The following is an 18,366-nucleotide window of genomic DNA, read 5'->3' as shown; positions in this document are numbered from 1 at the left end:
TAGGTAGAAAAATGAATACCCCAGCACACTTTTTTTGAAGTTAAATTTTATCATCTGAGTACTTATCTGTACGACACAGAAGGAGTTTTAGGTCCCCTAGAGGTTGGCTGGAATATTTAGGACTTTTGTCTTCTTTCTTTTTTGGGGATATATTTGTCTAGGGCTTGACTCGAGAGTGGTGAATCCAAGAGTCAAATTCTGGGACTTTTATTGCCGTGGGGGTAGAGAGAATCACGGTGTAGGATCCCTTCCACACTGGATCTAGCGTTGGAGACAGAGAAGGGAGAGGTTTAATAAGAACTTCATCCCAATTGCTTCTCGGCCTTTTGGCTAAGATCAAGTGTAGAACTTCATCCCCTGGGTTAAACAGGGGTTTTTGATCTGCTCCGGGTTGAGCTTCTGACAATTGCTGGATTGTGCTTGAGAGGTTATATGTTGGGTTAATTCTATAGCCTCACGATTGACCAGGAGGTCATTGGTTAGAAAAAAAGGTCTTCCATACAACATTTCGAAAGGGCTGAGGCCACACTTAATTGGAGTATTTCAAATGTGAAGGAGAGTTATGGGGAGTAGAGATATCCAATTTTGACTGGTTTCTTGTGATAGCTTTTGAAGATGTCTCTTGATGATGTCATTGGTCTTTTCTACCTTGTCTGAGGATTGTGGTCTCCAAGCACAGTGGAGGTGATAGTTTATTCCTGGGGCTTTGGATATACCCTCAGTGACTGAAGACTTGAAAGAAGGTCCATTGTCACTTTAGAGAGACCTGGGGAGGCCAAACCTAGGTATAATTTCCATGATTAGGACTTTAACTACTTCCATCGCCTTTTCTGTCTTACAAGGAAAGACTTCGACCCAGTGTGGGGAGGTGTCTACTCATACTAGGAGATGTTTATATCCCTTGGCTTTGGGCACATGGGTGAAGTCTAATTGCCAGTCTTCCCCTGGGCATTTACCTTGTCTTTGTACCCCCATGGGTGTCTGAGGGTTATTTTTATGACAGACTTCACAAGGTGTAAGAATATATTGTATAGTCTTCTGAAGACCTTTTCCTTTGAATAATCTTTGGGCCATTTGTAAAGTTTTGTCCCTTCCCAGGTGGAAGGTTTGGTGGAAGGTTTTAAGAATATTCCATTGATTGGCAGCTGGGAGGTGTAGACTTCATCCCCTGGGTTAAATAGGGGTTTTTGATCTGCTCCAGGTTGAGCAGATCAACCCGTGGGTTGGGCAGTGTAGCCCCTTGTTTTGTAACCAACCCGTGGGTTGGGTAGTGTAGCCCCTTGTTTTGGCCCAATCTTGTTCTTTTTGAGTATATTGGGGCTTAATTTGAGTTATGGATTCATCCCAAACCAGAGGAGCTAGTATAGGGTCGAGACCCATTTTGGCAACGTTTTTAGCTGCTCGGTCTGCTAATCGGATGTTGCCTTCAGAAACTTCATTACTTCCTTTTTGGTGTCCCTTGCAATATATGACTGCTATTTCTTGAGGAGAATGTACTGCCTGTAGCAGTCGGTTGATCTCCTGGTGATATTTGATGGGTGACCCGGTGGCTGTTAGGAAGCATCTTTCTTTCCAAATGCTTCCATGCGCACGTAATACTAAAAAGGCATATTTTGAATCAGTATATATATTGGCTTTTTCCTTTACTTAGTTCTAGCACTTGGGTGAGAGCTATTAGCTCAGCCTGTTGTGTGCTGGCCCCAGAGGGAAGGCTTGCATTTTCTAAGATGTTATGTGGAATAACCACAGCATATCCAGCCTTTCGTATGCCATTTTCCATAAAAGAGCTCCCATCAGTGAAGAGCGTCCAATCTGGATTATCTAGGGGTGTTTCTTGTAAATCTGCTCTAGCAGCATAAATTTGCATTAAAACTTTTGGCAGTTATGAGTTACTTCCTCCTCTGTCTCAGGGAGCAATGTGCCCGGATTAGGGGTGCAGCAGGTCCGTATTTGGATTACAGGACCTTCTAATAAAAGGTCCTGTAGGAGGTGGCTATCTATAAGCCAGTGACTATTATTAACGTTTAAAAGCCCTTGGATGTGGTGTGGGGTGAAAACGGTTAAGTCTTGTCCCATTGTGAGCTTGGTGGCTTTGGGAACTAGGAGAGCAGCGGCCGCTATGGTCCGGAGGAAGGCAAGCTGGCCAGCCACGTGCTGCGAGGTCTAGTTCCTTACTTAGATAGCCCACTGGTTGTTGTGAGGGTCCCCTGGATTTTGTTTGGACTCCTAAAGCCATTCCTTTTCTCTCTTTTACATATAGATAAAAGGATTTTCCTATGGGAAGGCTTAAGGCTGGGGCACTTAATAGTGCCTGTTTTAAAAAAAGGCTGAATTAATCTGGGGAACGTAATTTGGTGGTTACCAGAGCGTAAGGGGGTTGGGGGGTGGGGGATGAGGGTGAGGGGGATCAAATGTATGGTGATGGAAGGGGAGCTGACTCTGGGTGGTGAACACACAGTGTGATTTATGGATGATGTGATACAGAATTGCACAACTGAAATCTATGTAATTCTACTAACAATTGTCACCCCAATAAATTAAAAATAAAAAAATAAATAAAAAAAGGCTGAAGCCTGTCCTGCCTCTGGGCTCCAAAGTAACAGGTGGGTATTTGCAATCTGAGTATCTTTGATCAGTTGATATAGAGGGTGGGCTATTTCTCCATATCCCGGTATCCAAAGGCAGCAGTAGCCAGTGATGCCTAGGAAGCCCCTCAGTTGTTTAAGGGTCTTAGGTAGGGGATATGTGGAGATGAGATGGATCCTGTCTTCTCCCAGGGCCCTAATCGCTTCAGAGATAATTAGCCCAAGGTATTTGACAGAAGTTTGACACATTTGGGCCTTGGCCTTGGAAATCTTGTCGCCCTTGGAGGCTAAAAAATTTAGAAGAGTGGTGGTGCCTCGGCTGATGAGGTCTTTAGATGGAGTGCATAATAGGAGGTCATCAACATATTGTAAAAGCATACAACTGTTCTAAGAAAATTTTGATAGGTCCTTAGAGAGAGCCTGTCCAAATAGATGGGGGCTATCCTTAAATCCTTGGGGGAGGACTGTCCTTGTGAGCTGTGAAGCCTGGCTTTCAGGGTCCTCAAAGGCAAAGATATATTGTGAGTTGGGATGTACAGGCATGCAGAAAAAGGTATCCTTTAGATCTATAACTGTGAGCCATTTGGCAGTTTCAGATATTTGGGCTAACAGTATGTACGGATTTGGAACTATAGGGTTTATAGGAATAACTGTCTTGTTGATGGCCCGGAGGTCTTGAACTAGCCTCCACTCCCCATTTGGTTTGGGAATTCCTAAGATGGGGGTATTGCAAGGACTACTGCATTCTCTAAGAAGGCCTTGTCATTTGAGATTGATAATGATTGGTATTAGTCCTTTCCATGTTTCAGGTTTTAGAGGGTATTTTTTCTGGCAAGGAAATAGAGTGGGGTCCTTAAGATGAATGTGGACTGGGGTGGCCATTAAGGCATGGCCAATTACCCCCGTGTGGCCCAAACATCACACGGGTTGATGCCAGCCCTTATCACCGGGAGGCAGCTAGGAATATTTCCAGGGGCCAGGAGAATAATAGTTCCCATCTCATTCATGAGGTTCCTTCCTAATAGTGGGATGAGGCTTTCTGGCATGATTAAGAAAGAATGGGAAAACATTAGGTCGCCCCATAGGCAGCCTAAGGGTTGGGAAAAATATTTAGTAATTGGCTTGCCCATTACTCCATGGACAATAACATGTCGATTAGAGAGGTTCCCTGGGTTGGAGAGGAGGATGGAGAATGTGGCTCCTGTGTCTAGAAGGAAATCAATAGATTTTCCTTCTACTTCTAGGGTTACCCAGGGCTCGGGAGTCCTGATGATTAGATGGGACGAAGAAGCCTCTTTTAGAAGCCCCGGGTCCCCTCAGTCCTCTGTGGGAGTCTGGCTGGGCGAGGCTGGCCTTGGGGGTGGAGGCCTCCGGGGATAGTCTGACTTCCAGTGATGCCCTTCACAGCTGGGACAGGGCCACGGAGGTCTCTGGGTCGGCTCCAGTCACTGTGGGCATTCCCTTTGCCAGTGTCCAGACTGCCCGCACGGTGGCAGCTGGATTTCCCCTGGGTACCCTGTTGGGGTGTAGTCTGCAGCGCAACCACCAATACTTCTGCATTTTTCTTATTTTCCTCTCCTTATCCTGGGCTCCCTCCTGGTCCCAATTGTAAAAGACAGTGTTGGCTACCTTGAGTAATTGGTCCAAGGTTTTTTTCGGGGCCAATAGCCATTTTTTGTAATTTTCAGCAGATATCTGGGGCAGCCTGAGTTATAAATTTGTCTTTTAAAATAACTTCCCCTTTGGGGGAGTCTGGCCTGATGGGAGTGTATTTAAGTAAGTCCTCCCCAGGTCTTCCTAAAAAGGCTGAGGGATTTTCTTCTGAATGTTGGTTAATCGTAGATGGTTTTGAATAAATGATGGGTTTGTTCCTAGCTCTCCTTAGTCCCTCTAAGATGCATGCCAGAAAGTGTTTTCTCTGCCAATTTCCCATGGCTGTATCAGGATCACATGGTGTGTCGTCAGTGGGACTGCTTGTTTTCCCGTAGGGCAGTGTTCCCGAATGGAGTCCTGTCTTGTCTGTCTATCATGATATACTAGGAACTGATCGTCTCCAAACTTTTCGGCAGCTTATAGGGCTGTTTGTTTTTCAGAACTAGTGAGAGTCTGATTTAAGATTATTAATATGGCATCTTTCCAAAAGAGGTCAAAGACCTGGGTTAAGTTTTCGAAAGCTTCTATATATTTGTTGGAGTTGTCTGAAAACTTTCCTAGATCTCCCTTTATTTGTCTGAGATCCTGTAGGGAGAAAGGGACCTGAACCCTGATAGGCCCAAATTCCCCCCGCATTTCCTGTAAGGGAAGAAGATTTGTTCCAAGCTGGGAGCACTTTTGTACGGGAGGTCCTGGATGGAGGGCAACTAGAAGGAGCCGGGACAGGAGCCGGGTCAGGAGGAAAGTTAGGGTATAGGGTTTTGGAACGGTTTTCTGACTGCGTACCTCTTGTGGGAGCCCCCTCTGGGGAGGAGGATCCCATTGGAGGTGCTTTTGAATGGATCTCCTTTAGAGGAGGGAGACAAGTGACCACAGCTAAAAGAGCTGAATCAACTTTACATTTCTTGTAGAAGTCTGGGTTGCCCCTTAGAATGAAAAAAGCCTGAACATATGGAACTTCTGACCATTTGCCTATCTCGTCTACAAAACAGATCTAGCTGCATAATAGTATTGTAGTTAAAACTTCCCTCCGAAGGCCAAGTCTCCCCATCTTCTAATTTGTATTGCGGCCAAACCTCAGAACAAAAGAAGATCGGGCGCTGCTTCTTCAGAGTCTGAGGGTCAAATTTGTCCCACTGTTTTAAGACACAGTTCAGGGGGGTGAAGGCGTGTGAGGGCTGATTGCCCGTCTGGAAGGGAGGGAGAAAAGAAAGGCGTCCCTTTGTAATTCATCTCCCAACAACCTATCTAGGGCGTCCCCTAGAGCCTGAGCCAAGGAGACAGCACGACCAGTTCCGAGGCTGTGTGAGGAGACACGGGGTGCCAGGGTTAGTCGTGCTTACCTGGGCTGCCTGATCCATGTCCCTGGTGAGTGCCTGCCCAAATCCATGTGTGTCCCCATCTGAATGTATGGTGCCGGTCGTCCACAGACTGATAAAGGTAGTGGCCGACGATAGGGTGTTTTAATTTAGAGGGGTGTATGGCCTGACTCTGGGCATATCAAAAATTGATGGCATGATTAATGTAATGGTGACTTTCCAAAAAGAGGTGGTTAAGGAGGAAGTATATGCTCAAGGTCTGTAAGGAAGGCACATGACATAGGTGAAAGGGTGAGGAAGGAGGCCATGATGTCCAATTTGTGAGGGGGGACAGAAACAGATATTGGAAGCCCCAAAAGGCTTCGGACAAGGCTGCCTCCTCAAGGTAAAGCGAGTCCAGAATATGTCGGTTTTCCTTAAGGATTTTGCCTGACGGTCAGCAAAAACAAAGGTGTAAAAGGAAAGCGGCGAAATATTGGGGTCCCCAGGGGTGGAGTCCTAGACGAATGTGGGCCGCTAAACAATCATTGGAAAATTGACAATGGATGGGAGGGCACAAAAACAACAGAGATGTTTGGTGGGAATTCCAGCACACCTCCATTTGTGCTTTAAAACTAAGAGGAGATCCCAATAGGATATTAAGAGAGGGTAAGCTAGATGCCAGTAAATTTTATCCTGAGTGACAAGGAATGCCCTATAGAGACAGATGTTCATGTTCTTACCTTAAGATGTCTTAAGGCTGGTGGAGAATGTTGAGGGAAGGGACCCTGGACCAACATCTCAAGAGCTGAGGAGAAATAGTGACAGGACGAAAAGAGCAGTATGAATGGCGGAGACATTCAACCGGCACCCAGGCTGGGAAGGGACCAGTGAGACCTTTGGGAGCCACCGCAGAGTGGCCTCGGACAGAGCCCCTCAGTTGTCTGCAAAGGCCCACAACCTCAGTCATGCGCCGGTATTCAGCCTCCTTGTGGAAAGGAAAAGGCAGCAGAGAAATAGGAGATTGTAGCAGAAAGGGGGAGGGAGGGCCTCTGAACGGCAGCCTACTGGGCAGTTGGGTCAGGGGAAGACCCAGGGAGCCTTCAGGGGCTCACCACAGAGCAGCTGTGCCCAGAGTCCCTCAATTGCTGCTGAAGGTCGTTCACCGTAACCTTGTGTCGTCTTTGGGCGCCCCTCCTCATAAGAGAGAAGGCAGTTGGATTAAGGCCAACATTCCCTCGACTTAGTGCCAGAGGGGATTGACCAGAGCCTTCCTGCAAAGCCTCTCCTCCGAGTCTTGTAGATTGGCAGTGGCGCTATTCACTTTTAAGTGGCTAACGGAGGCCCAATTTTGGTATCAAAGAAGATGGATTTAGAGGTTCTTACCTCTCGGGGTATCCTGGATGAGTCCCCAAGAAATGATGTAGGATATTTCTTTATGTGTGCTCCGGGGTCGTGGTCTCGCAGAACCGAAGAATGGAGGCACGGACCAGAGAGGTAAGGTTTTGTAGAAGAGGATAGCTTATTAAAGCAAAGAGTTATAGCTCTCATGCGAGAGAGGGTACCTGAAACTGGGATGCCCACTAGCTAACGCAAAAGGCTTTTGTTTTTATACTTTTTCTTGTATATCTGAGGAGAAGAGCTGGTGCCTAATGGTACTGTTTATCAGATTCGTTCTGTTGCCCAGCTGGGAGGAGGCTTTTGAAATGATGTACTTGCCCCAGAGTTTCTGTTCTGGTAGTCCCAGAGCATAATTTATGTTTTTGCTCTGGTCAGAGTGAGTTATCTCAGAGCTAAGGCTTTCAAGGTATGACTGTTTCTGTTCATTCTACCAGGGAATTCCTGACTGCCTGATGTCATGTTAACTAACCTGTCTCAACTTGGGAGAGGTTTTGCATCTGTATGGGATCCACTCCTGGCTCCAACTTAAATCTACATAACATGTGCAACAGGGGTTAAATGATATGGACCAAGCAAGTAGCCCTTCCCTGCCCCACTAAGAAAAAAACTTTAAGTTTTCTTTCCTACAGAGATTTTAAGTTCCCTTTTTCTTTTCTTTTTAAAAAAAAAAATTTTTTTTTTATTGAGAAATGTTGGGGAACAGTGCGTTTTTCCAGGACCCATCAGCTCCATGTCAAGTTGTTGTTTTCAATCTAGTTGTGGAGGGCACAAATCACTGGCCCATGTGGGAATCGAACCGGCGACCTTGGTGTTATGAGCACTGCACTCTAACCATTGAACAAACTGGCTGCCCACCAGTGGCTCAGCTCCAAGCTCAAGGCATTGTTTCTCACTGGCCCATGTGGGAATCGAACCGCCAACCTTGGTGTTATGAGCACGGCACCCTAACCACTGAACCAACCGCCATGCAAGTTCCCTTTTTCTTGTTTTCTTTTCCCCACTTTCTTATCTCCTACCCCCTGCTTTAAATACTTACCCTAAAACTTGTGATTTATACTTATTGGTTGTAATCATTGAAGCCTAATGTTCTTTCCAACCCGTTCTGGGCCCAGTTCTTGGACAATTGACGCCACCTGAGTGACCAGTTAAATGGCTACAGGCTTCATAAGAGCTGATGGATTTTCCATCACGTAGCCACCCCGCATCAATAGCTTTGAGCTCTGCTCTTTAAGAAATTTATTAAAATCTATTTTTCCTCATTTAGGGGCCTTGGGGATACAGATGATACCCCAGCAAGATTACCAGTCCCAACCAATGAAGTCAACACGGTCTTCTAGGCGGATCTCGAGACCACTTCATCTCATCGAAGATCAGATAGACGAGAGTTCTGTGAATTCCCCAATAGGTAGGGACAGTTCTACACCTCTACCCAGCAGGAGGCAGATACAGAAGAAAAGACCTCCTGTCCCTCAACTTCCCATAGAGATTTTATGGGGATCACGTCTCTCAAGGGGAAAACAAGGCAGGCAGTTAGAGGCAGACATTGGGTTTCTGCATTCTGCATGTCCAATACAACCCACAGGATGCAACCGCCCAGAAGAGCTCCCCTCTCTGTCCAAAACTTCCCCTTTTCATTGTAACTGTCTACCCCTATGAGGAACAAATGGATACAAAATACCCAACTAGATTAAACTAGTCACTCGCACCTGTGCAATAAAGGCCATAACAACCTTCATTTCATCTGGGCTTCATTATACCATCATTATAATATCATACATATGCCCGGAAGTTCATTAATATCATTATAACAGAGTGAATTCTGCAAAAGAACATGCGCAATCTAAAAAGATGAGGTAATAGCCTCTTGTCAATCACAGGTGTCAATCAAGTGATCCTAGTCCTGGAAAGGAATAGCCCACTCTAGAGAAAAAAGGGGATAAAAACTCCAAGTCCTCGCCGTTCAGCTCCTTTTGAATCTCTTGAGCCTTGCCTTTGCTCGGGGACCGCTCCAAATCCTTTGGAGTATACTTTTTCTTCTAATAAACTGCTCTTTCTCTACTTTACCTCAGTATCTCATTCAATTCTTTGCTCAAGACGCCAAGAACCTGGACACTGTGCCGAAGAGGACCCTTCCTCTGGCAGCTGAAGCAGCTAAGATTCCCAGTTTTGCTCGAAGGCTTGGATTCAATCCCTGGTCTGGGAATCTAGCCCGGACTCTGCCTGGGTTCGACCTCCGGTGTGAGAGGCAAGCCTGGACATCGTCGAACCCAAGAAGGGCCCGCTCTCAGGTAACACTTGTGTAAGTGAAGACACCGACACAGAGAAGCCAAGCCTTGTGCCCAGGGTCACACAGCCGGTTAACGCCAGAGCTGCAACCAGAAATTAGGTCTCCTCTTCCCCACTCTGCTCTCTTTCCCCCCATGGCCCCATCCTTCTAGGTACAACAGGGATAACTTGTCCTACTTTAACCAGCCAAGCAGAGTCCCAGTGGCCTAGACAGAGACTGAGATCTCTTCAATCCCAGGACTGGATTTTCTTTGCTCAGCCCTGGAAGTCTAGGGCTGGGAAGCATGGCGGGATCAGGCCTTCGCTGTTTGTCCAAAGCTTTTGAGAAAGATGACACAGCTGACCAGCACCGTGGTCACCCTGCGGTGAAGAGCCTCCACATGTCCCATCACCCTCCTGCCACCTGGGTCTCAGGGACTCACTCTCACAGGCCCTTCGGTGAAACCTCCCACCCTGCCCCGCACCTCTTTCTCCCCTTGGCTTTCTCTCTAGCTAGCTGTGGGTGTTGGGGCTGGGTAGGCCACTCCCACCCATGGCTTTTAATGAGAAGTCTTGTCATGCCCAGGCAGCAAAGATGAATAATTCAGTGAAGGAAGCCTAGGAAATGTTATTCTTTCAGAGAAGAGTCCTTTCACAGTGGGAGAGGCAGAGAAGGGCTGAATCTTATTATGGGAAGAATGGGGGGGGGGAGGTAGGGATGACAGTGATACAGGAGAGGAGGAGGAGGAAGGCTACACAGGAGTCACTAACAGAATTCTGAGGGATCTTTGTCCAAGCCACTTTGCCATTTAGGAATTAAGCCTCCTTAGGCTGGTACCAATCCCCGGTACTCTGTTGACTTTTGCCCCACAAAGCAATGATGTCTTTCTGACTGATGCCTACTTCCAGAGAGCAGTGGTGTCATCTCTTGGGGAGGTAGCCTGTTTTCTTTATTCACTGGACTTCAAAAATGATGCAGAGTGCTCAGAGCAGAAAGAAGACAGATGGAGGGAAGGAGTGATATGAATTCCTGGTCCTCATTTTGGTGCCAGGGGAAAAGAAACAAATTCACAGAGGCCCTTGCCAGCTTGCACTGGATCTGAGCACATATTCCTCCCTAGTTTGGGGGTGCGTGTGTCCAGGAGGGGGTAGTCTAATTCTTAGACAGCGCCTTTGAGGCTTTCTCATCAACAGGTTTTCCTGAAAGGTGATGTGTTTCTGCTTTTGACAGCACATGATAGAGCCAAGCTTCCTCTCAGTTGACAATTTGGGGCACAGCACCAGGGCCCAATGTTGTCCTTGTCTGAATGGAAGGTGATAGTCATTAGTGGGAATTGGCACATGACACAAAGCAAGGTTTCCCATGCTTTCTGTGCCAAGGAGACCCAGTAGCTAATGCTCTGGGGTTCCAGAGTCAGAAGAGTGCATTTTAGCAGCAGCTCTACTACTTCCTGGCTGTGTGAACTTAGGCAATTTGCATCACTTGTGCCTCGGTGTTCTTTTCTCTAAAGTGAGTAACGGTAACAGGACTCCTTATGATTCCTGTGAGGACTACAGGAGAGATAAAAGTGATCTGTGAGCTGTAAACTTTTGTACTTGCGTCAGGGACACTGAGAAGTAGAATGGTACACTTAGTAACCCACACTCTCTCACTTGGGCTCCTGCACACAAACTGATTTGCTGGTGTTGGGTGTAAAGTATGTGGCCAAGGAACTGTCTCTGTGAAAAGCTAACTGGCATTTTGGGCAGATGTATAGTGACCTTAATCTTCATTGGACTTCTCTAACACCAGAGGTATAGGGACGCAGGCTTTGAAGTCCAAGGGACCTGGGTTTGAAGTCCCAGGTTCCATTTATTAACACGTGAGTTTGGAAAAATTAATTAATGTCTTTGAGCCTCATTATTCTCACCTATGGAATGAAATTAAATAATGGTTTCTACCCCTTAGCATTGTCATAAGGTTTAAATTAGAGGGTGTGTATGAAGTACTTAACATAGGCCCTGGCACATAGCAGTTGTTCAGTAAAGGGAGGTTTTAGATGCTGCTGTTATTTTAAGTGATCAACAGACTCAAGCCTACATATAGTAGGCTTGAGTAAAAAAAATCTTCACTGAAAACCTACTGTACGCCCAGCAGGCACTGGAGACACGGTGGTGAGCAAAATCAGACATGGCACCTGCCTTCGTGGACTTTAGCCTAGTAACTTTCACTAAATGTTGAGTGAGTGAGTGAAGGCAAGGCCCCATCTTGGCTCAGAAATCAACAATTCTTAAGTTATGACGGTCTTGGAGGTTGAGGCTGAAGGGGAGATGATTATTTTTCCAGACTCTGGGACTCAGTTGCTCACTAAGGGAATGGGAAGAGTGTGCAGATGGTACCAGACAAGGGGGGGTTGGGGGACAAACAGAGGAAGGAAAGTAGTGGTTTTTGTTTATTTGTTTTTAAGGAGGAAGGAGTATCCAGTTCCTTTTGCAATAGAAGAAACCAAACCCACTGAGAACAAAGTGAGCAAGTAACCCTTTACTAGCCGTAGACCTGAGCAAAACTCACAAGGGCCTTCCCTGAGTCCTTTTTCCCCAATTTACTACCTCCCCTTTCCTTATGAAAGCCTGCATTTAGGAAAGGACCTAAGAATTCATCCACACTGCTGTGGTGCATGGCCAGTGCAAGCTGCCTGGGAACCAGCCTTAGGTCTGATTTCCGAGTCAAGGCCTGGCTCATTATGAGTGTCAGTGAATCTGTTCCAGCATCACACCCATCTCAAGCCTCTGTTTCTTAGGAAAGTCAATGGCCAAAGCAGTTGCCAGTGGGAGTTATAGAGCCTCTGATATGACCTGAAGCACTAGCCATCTTGTCAATTGGCTCTCCATCCATGGGGATCAGTGCCTTTTACTAGACAGACTGAACCAAATGAGGGCTGTGGCAATGGTGCCTTTAGGAGGCCTGGCGTGGCAGAAGTGGAGGTCAGAGGAGCTGAGTTGCCAGCAACCTTTCCTGAGGAGTGTGCCTCCCGTTTCTTTGGAAAGTTACACTCTCACCAATGCCCAGCTGCCTTCTGGATGAGGTGACTATGGATACCCTGCTGACTTTTACTTCCTGTCTCCTCCTTCTGCCTTTGGCCAAAGAAAGAGCAAATCACTTAGGGCTGCAAAGAGCTGACTTGTTCCCCGACACATTGAAGGATTTCTCAGACTGCAGAGGCTTGCCTGAGGGAAGTGGGGAAGAGTGGGAGGGCTGGCCTTCTCCAGAACCTTTGAGGGTTAATACAAGTTAGCACTAGACGTCTTCCCCACCTTCCCAAGAGAGTTCCTGAGAGATGCTGCCTAATAGAAACCTGCCATTCCGCACCTCAGCGTTCCCTTTCCTCTCTGACACTTCTCCCTCCTTCAACGTTTACATGTCCCCAGGACCAGTTTAATTTGCCCAGTATTGAAATCATCCCAGGCAAAACAGCCAGCCTCGCTCTTCACTAACAATTGGATTGAGGACTGAGGAGGCCTGGAGGCTTACTGGTTGCCATGGTGAGGAGTAGGCCCTGAGAGGATTAAGGAACTGGGAGCTTGAGTTTTTTTGTTTGTTGGTTTTAATGAGTTCTGTTTGTTTTTCTTCCCTCTCTCTTCCCCTCCCACCCACCCCTCCGTAGTCTCAAACCATTAAATCAGAAGGAGATTACTAGGAGCAAAATCAGTTCCCAATGCGGGCTACACTAAAAACAGCCTGCCTGCTGAGGATAATTGGTGTGTACTTTGCAATGCAGACTCCTGGGAAGGCCAAGTTTGGAAAATAAGATGTTACACATTTGTGGTATGGTGCAGCATCTTGAGGCAGAGGGAGACTGGTGGAAGAGGAGGGTTCACTGAAGCTCTCTGAAGCCTCCATAGTTTTCCCTTTCTGGCCACAGAATAGGAAATGGATAGGCAAACTAAAAACCAGGAGTTTGAGCTGAGGGAGGCCTCTAGAAAAATGGAGGCAGCTCAATCCTGGCAGCCAGGGAACTCCTGAGCTGTGTTTCCCACACCCCAAGATCCTTTTTGACTGGGGTCCACACACCCAGTCCACAACATCTCCCTCCATCAGCTGCCGGCCTTCCCACTGGTGACCGAGGTAGAGCATATTTGTGGGGAAAATGTGGGTTCCACAAGGGCAGTGAGGGTATTATGTTATTATTATTATTTAATAAATAGATCCCTTCAATTAAACCCATTGCTCTGAAAAGGGAGACAGCTGATTCAGGGAGATTTTATGGATTGCTGTAAAGAATTACCTTGCGTCTTTCTTAATTGGCACCCAGAGGCTGAGGAGCTACACGAAGGGAGAAGGGCACAGGAGGAAAATCCTGAGTGCCCCAGATCATGGCAAATGGTGATGACTCAGTGGCTTCTATCTCCTCTTTCATTCTGTGGTAACTGCATAAATCTAGCTTGATTGGATGAGCATCTCAGAGTGAAGGCATCAAGTGGTGTCCCTGTACCCCTAATCCAATTCTTTTATCCATCCTAGCCTGGGAATAGAGACCCTGCTCCCTTTTGAACCCTTCAAAATTGTATTCACAGCTTCTGAGGTCTTTATTTATCCTCACTTAGGTGTTGCTTTGTGTATATTCTCAAGTCCTTGTGTCCATGCTTTATTCTCCCAGCTAGATGGCATGTTTCCTGAAAGCAGGCTCTTCCTCTTCAGGGTTTTGGATCACAATAGGAGCTTGGTAAATGGATTTTGATTAACTGCTCAAGAACTGAGGGCCACAGGAAAGGTCCATGCAATGTAAAACCAGCATAATGTAGCAACATTGAGAAAATTAGCTTATTATATAGAAAAATAAGATTAAATGCTTATCTCATGCCATATACAAAATAAACTCAAGCTGTATTAAAGACAAACATAAAAGGCAAAACTACACAACTCAGAAAATGTAGGAGAATATCTTTGCAGCACTGGGTAGGAAGGTTTTCTTAAGATGTGGAGAGCACAAATCATAAAGTCAAAAGTGGCTGGACTGATGAAAGTTCATTAAAAGTAAAGATTTCTTTTCCACAGAAGACACAATGAGCAAATCAAACAGAGAGGTAACCGACTAGGAAAAAAATAGTTGTACTGTATTTGAACAAAAAAGATTAATATTCAGAATGTGTATGGCAAGGAAGAGACTGGAAATCTGATGGAGAAAACAGCAAATGTACGAATAGGCAATTTGCAGAAGGGGAAGTTCAAATAAACGAATCATAATCATCTAAAGAAATGTTCAACCTCATTAAAATTAGGTAAAGGCAAATTAAAACAGCAGGAAGTTACTCTTTTACACCTATCAGATTGGCAAAACATTAAAAAAGAGTAAGCTGGTAACAAGTGTTGGTAACAATGCAGGGAGACAGAGATCCTCACACATTGCTAGGAATTATGTAAATGAATACAGCCACTTTGGAGAGGAATTTGGAAGTATTTGGAAATTTTTTTTTTAAGTTTATTGGGGTGACAATTGTTAGTAAAATTACATAGATTTCAGGTGTACAATTCTGTATTACATCATCTATAAATCCCATTGTGTGTTCACCACCCGGAGTCAGTTCTCCTTCCATCACCATATATTGGATCCCCCTTACCCTCATCTCCCACCGCCCTCCCCCCTTACCCTCTGGTAACCACTAAGCTATTGTCTGTGTCTATGAGTTCTTGTTTCTCATTTGTTTGTCTTGTTCTTTTGTTGGTTTTGGTTTATATACCACATATCAGTGAAATCATATGGTTCTCTGCTTTTTCTGTCTGACTTATTTCACTTAGCATTATACTCTCAAGATCCATCCATGTTGTCACAAATGTTCCTATATCATCTTTTCTTACCGCCGAATAGTATTCCATTGTGTATATATATCACAACTTCTTTATCCATTCATCTATCGAAGGACATTTTGGTTGTATCCATGTCTTGGCCACCATAAACAAAGCTGCAATGAACATTGGAGCACACGTGTCTTTATGAATAAATGTTTTCAGATTTTTCGGGTAGATACCCAGGAGAGGGATTGCTGGGTCATATGGTAATTCTGTTCGTAATTTTTTGAGGAACCTCCACACTGCCTTCCATAACGGCTGCACCGGTCTGCATTCCCACCAACAGTGTACGAGGGTTCCTTTTTCTCCACAGCCTCTCCAACACTTGTTACTATTTGTCTTGTTGATGATAGCTATTCTGACTGGGGTGAGGTGATATCTCATTGTGGTTTTTATTTGCATTTCTCTGATGATTAGTGATGTTGAGCATTTTTTCATATGCCTATTTGCCATTTGTATGTCCTTTTTGGAGAAATGTCTCTTCAGGTCGTCTGCCGATTTTTCAATTGGGTTGTTTGTTTTTTTCTTGTTGAGTTGCATGAGTTCCTTGTATATTTTGGATATTAGCCCCTTATCGGAGGCACTGTTTGCAAAGATCTTTTCCCACTCAGTTGGTTGCCTCTTTATTTTGTCGATGGCTTCTTTTGCTGTGCAGAAGCTTTTAAGTTTCATATAGTCCCATTCATTTATTTTAGCTTTTACTTCCTTTGCCTTTGGACTCAAATTCATAAAATGCTCTTTGAACCCAAGGTCCATAATTTTAGTACCTATGTTTTCTTCTATGCAGTTTATTGTTTCAGGTCTTATGCTTAAGACTTTGATCCATTTTGAATTAATTTTGGTACATGGTGACAGATAGCAATCCAATTTCATTCTTTTGCATGTGGCTATCCAATTCTGCCAGCACCATTTATTGAAGAGGCTGTGTTTTCTCCAGTGTATGTTTTTTGCTTCTTTGTCAAAAATTATCTGTCCATATTTATGTGGTTTTATTTCTGGGTTCTCAGTTCTATTCCATTGGTCTATGTGTCTGTTTTTCTGCCAATACCATGCTGTTTTGATTATTGTAGCCCTGTAGTACAAGCTAAAGTCAGGGAGTGTGATACCTCCAGTATTGTTCTTTTTTCTTAAGATTGCTTTGGCTATTCAGGGTCTTTTGGGTTTCAAACAAATCTGATGATTTTTTTTTGTTGTACTTCTTTAAAAAATGCCATTGGGATTTTGATGGGGATTGCATTAAATCTGTATATTGCTTTGGGTATTATGGCCATTTTAACTATGTTGATTCTTCCAATCCATGAGCACGGAATGTCTTTCCATTTCTGTGTGTCTTCTTCAATTTCTTTTAAAAATGTCTTATAGTTTTCAGCATAGAGGTCTTTCACATCCTTGGTTAAGTTTATTCTTAGGTATTTTATCCTTTTTGCTGCAATTGCAAAAGTAATTTTTTTTGTATTTCTTTTTCTGAGAATTCATTGTTAGTATATAGGAATGCAATGGACTTTTGTACGTTGATTTTGTAGCCAGCAACTTTACTGTATTCATTGATTGTTTTTTTCTCTCTCTCTCCCTTCCTTCCTTCCTTCCTTCCTTCCTTCCTTCCTTCCTTCCTTCCTTCCTTCCTTCCTTCCTTCCTTCCTTCCTTTCTTTCTTTCTTTCTTCCTATTTTTATTGGGGAAGGGGTACAGGACTTTATTGTGGAACAGTGTGTACTTCCAAGACTTTTTTCCAAGTCAAGTTGTTGTCCTTTCAGTCTTCGTTGTGGAGGGCGTAGCTCAGCTCCAGGTCCAGTTGCTGTTGCTAGTTGCAGGGGGCGCAGCCCACCATCCCTTGTGGGAGTCAAACCAGCAAACTTGTGGTTGAGAGGACGCACTCCAACTGACTGAGCCATCTGGGAGCTCAGCGGCAGCTCAGCTCAAGGTGCCATGTTCAATTTTAGTTGCAGGGGGCAGAGCCCAACCCTTGCGGGACTAGAGGAATTGAACTGGCAACCTTGTGGTTGAAAGCCCACTGGCCCATGTGGGAATCCAACCGGCAGCCTTCGGAGTTAGGAGCATGGAACTCTAACTGCCTGAGCCACCGAGCCAGCCCCGTTGATTGTTTCTAATAGCTTTTTCGTGGAGTCTTTAGGGTTTTCTATATATAGCATCATGTCATCTGCGAAGAGTGACAGTTTAACTTCTTCATTTCCAATTTGGATGTCTTTTATTGCTTTCTCTTGCCTGATTGCTCTGGCAAGGACTTCCAACACTATGTTGAAAAGCAGAGGTGATAAGGGACAGCCCTGTTGTGTTCCTGAACGTAGAGCAAAGGGCTTCGGTTTTACACCATTAATTATTGGATTAGCTGAGGGCTTGTCATATATGGCCTTTATTATGTTAAGGTATTTTCCTTCTATACCTATTTTATTAAGTGTTTTAATCATAAATGGATGTTGTATCTTGTCAAATGCTTTTTCTGCATCAATTGATATAATCATATGATTTTTGTCCTTTATTTTGTTTATGTGATGTATCACATTGATGGATTTGCAGATGTTGAACCATCCTTGTGCCCCGGGGATAAACCCCACTTGGTTGTGATGAATAATCTTTTTAATGCATTGTTGTATTCGATTTGCTAGAATTTTGTTTAGGATTTTTGCATCTGTATTCATCAGAGATATTGGTCTGTAGTTTTCTTTTTGTGTGTTGTCCTTACCAGGTTTCGTATCAGGGTAATGTTGGCCTCATAAAATGAGTTTGGGAGTACTATCTCTTCTTCAATTTTTTGGAAGAGTTTGAGCAGAATTGGTATTAGATCCTCTTTGAAGGTTTGGTAGAATTCACTAGTGAAGCCATCTGGTCCCAGACTTTTGCTTTTGGGAAGGTTTTGGATGACTGATTCAATTCGTTACTGGTGATCGGTCTGTTTAGATTTTCCAGTTCTTCATGGTTCAGCCTAGGAAGGCTATATGTTCCTAAGAACTTGTCCATTTTTGCTAGGTTATTGAATTTGTTGGTATATAGTCCTTCATAGTATTTTTGGATGATCCTTTGTATTTCTGTGGCATCCATGATAACTTCCCCTTTTTCATTTCTGATTTTGTTAATTAGTGTCTTCTCTCTTTTTATGTTAGTGAGTCCAGCCAAAAGTTTGTCAATTTTATTAATCTTTTCAAAGAACCAGCTGTTTGTCACACTAATTTTTTCTATTGTCTTTTTGTTCTCTATTTCATTTAATCCTGCTCTGATTTTTGTTATTTCCTTTCTTCTGCTGACCTTGGGTTTCACTTGTTCTTGTTTTTCTAGTTCTTTAAGGTGTAACATGAGGTTATTTATTTGGGATTTTTCTTGTT

Source organism: Rhinolophus ferrumequinum, chromosome X, assembly GCF_004115265.2.
Source record: "Rhinolophus ferrumequinum isolate MPI-CBG mRhiFer1 chromosome X, mRhiFer1_v1.p, whole genome shotgun sequence".
Lineage (NCBI taxonomy): Eukaryota > Metazoa > Chordata > Mammalia > Chiroptera > Rhinolophidae > Rhinolophus > Rhinolophus ferrumequinum.
Note: the sequence above shows the minus strand (reverse complement) of the source record.